Source organism: Lolium rigidum, chromosome 3 (assembly GCF_022539505.1).
Source record: "Lolium rigidum isolate FL_2022 chromosome 3, APGP_CSIRO_Lrig_0.1, whole genome shotgun sequence".
Taxonomy (NCBI): domain Eukaryota; kingdom Viridiplantae; phylum Streptophyta; class Magnoliopsida; order Poales; family Poaceae; genus Lolium; species Lolium rigidum.
This window is the reverse complement of record NC_061510.1, coordinates 236,643,877-236,651,395: the sequence shown is the minus strand read 5'-3', so window position 1 is coordinate 236,651,395 and position 7,519 is coordinate 236,643,877. Positions and strand designations below refer to the sequence as shown.

General features: G+C 42.4%; 1 long non-coding RNA gene across 1 annotated transcript; it reads left to right on the top strand.

The window, feature by feature from the left end:
* The first annotated feature begins 890 nt into the window (after nt 1-890).
* On the top strand, nt 891-4,507 carry LOC124699145. The gene is made up of 5 exons (XR_007001290.1): nt 891-991; nt 1,247-1,332; nt 1,536-1,686; nt 1,763-3,162; nt 3,597-4,507. It is a non-coding gene; the product is annotated as an uncharacterized LOC124699145 (long non-coding RNA).
* The last annotated feature ends 3,012 nt before the right edge of the window (nt 4,508-7,519 follow it).

The window sequence follows — 7,519 nt, the reverse complement described above, 5'->3', positions numbered from 1 at the left end:
CACTCAGCTGCTACTGACTAAGCATCCAGCTGAAACTCTACATCTGTAGTTGTCGGACGAAACATAGGTAATGCCCACTTGTTCTGCTGCCTAAAACTAATAATATCTGTTGTTTCTTCTTGCGTCTTACCTAATTCATTTGAAAGACACATGGTTGTTAGCATGGAAAACGCCTGCATCCTTTGGTCTCACACATATATACTTAGGTGATACTTTTATATTTGAAACAGTCACCTGATTTTGGGTGAAAATCAGCACACTTAATCTGTGTTTCACAAGTGATTTAAAACTTGTATATGTGATAAGATGGTGAAGATAAGGTCAATTTTGAGCATTGGGCTGCAGTCCGTAGGCTCCTTGATTAGTATGTTAAACACGCTAGAGTTTTCTTGTGCCCCATTCTGTTCTGATATGGTAGTTGCTGCCTGGAGATTTCAAACCTCTTATGTACTATTACTGTGTACATTCAGAGCTTCAATACAGTAGAGCATTGAGCGCTTGGTGGCACCCCAGACCAAGTGGTACACTACTCTCCTCCACTCCATTATCTATGACGTTATTTTAAATGGTAAGAAGAATGGTAAGGGTGAATACATGTGTAGCTCTTTCTGAAAGGTATTTCATTTTCGCAAGACAAATTTAGCAGGTTTCAGATTTTGTGTCTACTAAACACTCCCTTTTTGTGCTTGAATTATTATACAGACACCACATAATGCCTTGTTCGAAGACAACTAATCTACACTACTTAAAAAGAAAGAAGGTATTCCCTATTCTCCCCACCTTCGTCCGTCCGTCGTCCTTGGTCGCTCGCCCTGCACGCGCAGCTAACTGGGCCAAGCCCAACTAAACCCCGAGTTCGGGACCTGCTGCACCGTCCTCGACCTGCCCTTGACCAGATCGTCTCACCGCCATCGCCCTGGTCCAGGCCCTGTACTACCGCCGCCACACTGGATCGATCCTGTCCGGTGGATGATACAAAAGCAAATGATAGGTAGAATGTGAAAATTGGCCAGTTGTGATATATATTTGTTTATTTTTTCTCTCCTTGATGTTTTTAGCTTACTATTAAGAATAGCTCTGCATGATCGTGGCAGATTAGTTGTGAGGATATATATATATAAATAGACATGTGTGAGTAAAGATAATAATATGCAAATATGATAGTGTGATATCAAGAGTCAAGAGACCTCAGAATTTAGAAATATGCGTATTGGCTTATTGCTGAACTGGGCATTATAAATTCCAGGAAAGAAGGCAATATTTTGGGAGTGTATGCAGTGGAATGGAAATGGTCAAACTCTTCGAAAGTACTCTCTCTTGCAAATATCACAGGTAACGTCTATATGTTGGTGAATCGGTAGCCTTAGATTCAGCAATACATGTATTTGTGATTTTCCCTTGCATATTTTGGTAAACCAGGATTGGTAGCCCAGAATTTCATTTCAGTTTATGGATTTGCTTAATAATGTTATTCCTCATGAACTTTTTAAGAGAAACACTTTCTTTTTGATATTGTTTCTACCATGTATATTCAGGTCCACCTTGATTATCCTAGCCTACCTGGACAGTTAGCTGAGCCCACGTTTACCTGGACATATAATTCAGTTAGAATGTCTACCTGGACAATTTGTTTGGGATGCTCTATTTTAGTCCAGTGATAGAGCTAGCTGAGATTGCAAGTTATGAGTAAGTAAACTACGAAGTATACTAATTGTTCAGATCACTATAGTACCTCATCCTTTGTTTTCTGGTTTTGCTCCAGGTTGCCCTTGCGATTCTTCTGTTGGCTGCTCTTAGGTGAGGCCTTCAAGTCCCAATTATCTTTCTCAACATATTAATTGATATGGTTCTTGCAAATTGACATTCTAAGGTGTTTACTAGGTGAAGCTTCGAGCTGTTGTATTAGTAAATTTGAAGGCTGTCAAATTTAGCTACTCCGTAGATCAATCTGTCTGAAATATTACCATAACTTATATAGATGAGATGTACATACATTTTAAGTTTTGATACTGGATTTTTTATTTGATGTGAATATTGTCTCCCTCTTTGATTCTAATCTGAGTTAAGTGTGAGATGCATTTGGTGAAATTTATTTAATGGAATTGCAACCGAGGCAAGAATTGGGTAGCTGAAAATTATGCTATAGACAGAACAACTGAAAACTATGGTGTTTTTCCCGTGCTTGCCCATTGCTTCATTCTGGTGATCCGTCCAGGTTTAGTTGTTTCTAGATCCACGACAACTGCATACTATTTCCTATTTCTACTTCAGTTTGGGTGGTCATGCTAGATAGAGCAGCGTTTGGGAATGGGCATCGTGAGCACTCTCCCTGGAGAACAAAAAAACAAGAGAACGGCTACCGCACTGTCTCCATCCTCCACCATGCTGCTTCACCACCAACGAATGACGGATCCGACCAATGGGGCTCAGATCAGGAGCTCTTCTATCGGATCTGCAGCGCCAGAAAATGCCCCGAGGATGAGGTAATCATTAGACGGCTCCTCCATATCTTTCCTATTTCGTCCAAGGTTCTAAATTTGGGCAAAGACATGTGCACCTCATCCGAGAGATGGTAAACATGAGGGAGCTATTCTTAGAATTAGTAGCAGTACGATCATGTCTTACTAGAAGGAGAGCTATTCACCAAATTCATCTTTGTATCTTGTTTCCTGTTAAGTGCATATCTATTTTGTGTTTTTGTTTACTATCAGCACGAAATAATCAGTTTGGAAGATAATTTTGTCATATATATTTCACTGATACATAGAGCATGGCAAAATTTCTTATGAGGAAAGCACATGAGGTCCTTAAATATTCTGATTTATGTGCAATACTTACTACAGAATTAGCAATCATTTACTTGATGTGCCTAACTTATATTTGTTCTAACTGCACCTGAAAATCTGAAGCTTACAGAAAAGGGTTTTAATATAATTTTAGAAAGAATTATATTTGTTTCGCCTTACCATTATGCTTCAGGCTTGAGATGAAACAATAACATCAAGACGAGTTTTTAATCATGTGCTATGAACTTCTCTAGCTGCAATTTGTTTTTTCAGGTCTTGGGCTGCTCAATGAATAACAATAATATCACACAATTTCAATTGTTACTACTTTCTTATTCCCTCTGGTGTTGAATTTTTTCCTGGGTGATATACATAAGTCAGTGAACAGATCATATGTTGTACTTTTTTGTGTACATATTTTTGCATACGATAGACTATTCCTTATTTGATGGACTATTTCCCTTATCTATATTAAGTGTTAGTTCGTTGTCATATTTTTGTGTAGCTTGTTTTAGAGAAGCCATATTTTATTTTACATGGGATTTTTGGATCTGATTCTGCTTTTGGTTGTATGAGATTTACGCCATTTAGATCTGTGCTATTTCGTTATATATGAAGGGAAAAGAATGTGGTGCTTATTGCTCAATTTAGTGACTGCTCCAATTCATTAGATTCTGATAAGTTGAGCCTTGTGTGTGAGTATGTGGCTGCAATTTGTAGTTTGGTGATTCTCAGTTTTTTTTAATAAATATATTTCATCTGTTTATCATGTTATTAAAGTTTGATTGATAATGTATCAAACTGGTGCAGAATCTCTCTGCGGACCACGGGCGCCTAGATGCACTCAAAAGCTCTCTCTCTCCCGGCATCGCTTCCAGCTTGAATTCCACTTCTGCACCCCTCTCTCTTCCATCACTTGTTCCATTCATGAGCGCCCAGATCTCATGGAACAAATCTGTCTTCATCACCCCCACCAGCACTCACAACACTCTGATAGTTGGTCTGACGAAATCCACCATTTTGTTTGTGAAGTGCATGCTGATTTGTGCGGGTTTATGGTGTGCCTGACTGGCTGATTCAGAGGCTTTGAGCGATCACTTCATCAAATCTGGTGAGGATTGTCTTCCATGTTATGCGTACTACGTTTCTTGAAAGATTTACTGGTAGAAATTTGCTCTCTTTATTTAGTTAATTGCAACAACATAGCATGAGATTTTCCAAAAGTAAGGTCTACTTCTGTTAATTGCATATGCCAAAACCTATTCCTATTGGCACTTATTTCAGAATCAGTTGTTTTTCCTCGTATGTACGCATTATGCAGCTATGGTTAAAGAGTGTTTAATACTTCACACTGTGAGATGCAACACGGCAAGTGTGACCTCGCAACCAATGTTGTGCTGCACGACCATGTGAGTGACCACCGTGCGGTCACTCCTCTTTACCACCTTCAACGCTGATGGTGCCTCGCTTTGTTCCCTCCACCGCACTCTGGTGGATTCACCACCACTAGGGAAAGTGCGGAGCTATTTTTCCAATGGGAAGAGAAGGAACCAACAACTAATATTTCTGGCTACTTCATGGGAGGACGCACTGGATGCTTGGCACGTGCCTGTTATTTTCTTACTGTTGATAACATCTAGGGTATGTTAATTTGGTTCTCGGAAATTACTAATTCAATACGGTTACTTTGTCTCATAAGTGAAGTCTTCTGATATCAATTAGTTACTCCATGTCCATTTAGTAATTCTGAATTAAATATCATCAGAGATAAGTGTTTATTACGTCCATGTAATGGCATATGTACATGCCAGATGGGCATGCCCATCTGTGATGAGTTATTATGGTCTGTATGACAGTATGAGTGAACTTCACATAAATGAGTGCATTATGATATCCTTGATTGCATTTGGTATTATCATGCTTGGAACTACGCAAATGCACAACAATGTTGTTATTGCATTCAGTATTATCATATTGTAGTATATTACTATTATGATATACTTGATTTGTTTTGAATTTTCATAGTGAGTTATGAACTATATATGTGCATTGAGAAATTAAATTTGAGTACCCGTAGCAACGCACGGGCATTTGTACTAGTAAAAGCAAATACGTGCACATACCTAGATTGATGAAGAGAAGAACTTTTGCATCATAGAGGCAAAATGAGGTGGAAAAATTCAGAGACATACCTCGCCATAGAAACCAACGAAATCGATGCAATAACAAGATCTGAGATTGGAAAACATTGGTGGACTACTACACAAATTGAAAGATTTTATCAATAAAAATCCCGAAATCAATCAGGCATACCTGATTCTATAGAAACCTGTGAGGTATAATAAGGAGGACAAAAAGAATTAGAACTAGAAGCATATGGCCATGAGCGTCCAGCTTCAGCTGCTCATCTAGAGGTGGAAGCTCCGTCGCTCGGCCGGGTGCGCGGTGTCTACACGGATGACCACCGTTTTGATGCAGATCTTCATTTAAGCATGAAAAAGGAGGAAAGGAAATAAGATGAAAGCCTACACTCCTTTATTTAGGAAACTATTCGAACTGATACGTGGTGTCATGTATGGAAATGTTTCATTCCAAAATCAACAAGGAAACAGATCAAACACTGCCTACTCTTGCCTCAAATAAAACATACTAATGGGTTAGACCCGGTTATTATACTGAAATACCCGATGTCTTTTGTGCGATTTCTAAAGCCATCAAACGGTTCTTGGTTGTGGTGCCCAGACTCCTTGGTGCCCCAATTATTTTACCTATATATATATATATATATATATATATATAGTGCAGGCAATGAACGAGATGGTGTAGAAATTAATAAATCACTTACAGAACGTAGCAACTGATGATAGATTTGTCGAGCTCGCGCAGATTGAACAGCTGGAACAATTCACTCCGATGAATTGTTATATAGTAATGTTTGAAGTGATGCTCATATCTAACTTCCGCATAAATATAGTCTTTGGCGTTTTTAAGTTTTATGTAACCCTTGTACCAATTTAGCAGACCTTTCATTTGTCGAGGTAGATCCTCTTCGTGCGCAGGCTCGACGAGAGGGCCATTCTCCACATATGTAAATACTACGTCCTTCATTGGCGCCTCATCAAGGCCTAACAGTGCACGAAGAGTGATACCTAAGTTGGCCGCTTGTTCTCTGGCACTCGTTACAGTCAATCCCTGTGCTGCCGCAGCTGCTATGATATCGGGGCATCCGGACCGGCGGCTTGCACTATGAGCGGGGCGATCGATTGTTTACTTTGTTCCCCGAGCTGGGCAACTTCTTTCCCCCTTTCTAATTTTTTCTCGGCCTCCTCCAAGGCTTTCTTCTCCTGCTTCTCTGCCAACTCTTGGTTCCTCTTGAACGCGAGTGCTTGCCTACGAAGTTCACGTGCATAGTCGTCAGGCAGATTCTTCGCGGCTTGGGACGGTGTGTTCAAAAATGACTTAGCCCAGCTCTTTTCCTTCTCGGAAAATACTTGCTTGGGCTCGGGCTCTCTTTTCTTCTTGCATTCCGCCTTCCATTTCTCATAATCAGCGAGCCGCGTGTGCGTCGACTTCCTCGGCACTACGTTCCCAAGGCCTTGTGGGGAGAGGCTTCGGTGATGGCTCCGGTATCTTTGTGGTTCTAGGTACATAAGGGTCCGGGTTAATAACCCAGGACCGCTTCGCTTTCTTCGCCGGAGGTGGATTGGGGGCGGCGTCCGATCACCCGCCGGACGAGGACCGGGGGCGGCGTCCGCTACCCGCCGAAGGTGAATTGGGGGGCGGCGTCGGCTGACGTGAAGGAGGTGTAGGTGAAGCACCACCACCACCACCGCCACCGCCACCACCACCACCACCGTAGGGGGGTGGACTTGTTGGCGCCTCGCCTGGAAACTTGATAAACTTCTTTTGCCATAGAATGAACTGGCGCTTGACATCTCCAAGTCTTCTCGCCCCTTCAGGTGTAGCAATGTCAATGTCCAGGTCCTCAAACCCTTGGACTATGTCCTCCACCGTGACACGAGCATAGCCATCTTGAATGGGGTTGTTGTGGTGGAGTGATCCAGGTAAACATGGTAAAGCAATGCCGATGGCTACCTTCATGGACATGTTCCCGATAGGATAATACAGATGACATTCTTTCATCTCCTTTATATCGTCCACGGGGTAGCGAGGAGGCTCCGGTGCAGTAATTTCGACCACCAGAGGCTCCGGTGCAGTAATTTCGATCGTCGGTGCACCAGCCGGTGGGGCCTCCGTGGAAGCCACGCTGCTTCTCTGCTGTTGGCTTCCGAAATCCAATGGATGATCTTCATGCTACGCCCGAGCTGCATCTCTTTCGGCTACTAGTACACTCACGGTTTTCTTCATCACATCCATTTCCGATGCCAACCGCGCCACAACATCTGCTTCCCGATCCATCTTTCTCTTACGGCTTCGTAACCGTACGGGTCATCGTTCGGGGGAACCCTATTTTCCACGGAATGTGCCCCATGCCTCGTACACGTCCTCCGTGTTCGGGATTCCCGAGGGCTTTTGTCGGCGCGTCGTTCTCTTTGTTGAACTTGATCTTCCCTCTTGAGCATCCCTCATTGCCTCAATAAGCTTTTGGGTGGGTTTAACTATTTTGCCCCGGTAAACACACTCCCTCGTCTCCGGGTTCAGCGATCCCCCATGCCCGTACCACCAGCTTTTGGCCCTTGGGTCCCATCCCTCCGCACCTGGACGGATTCCTC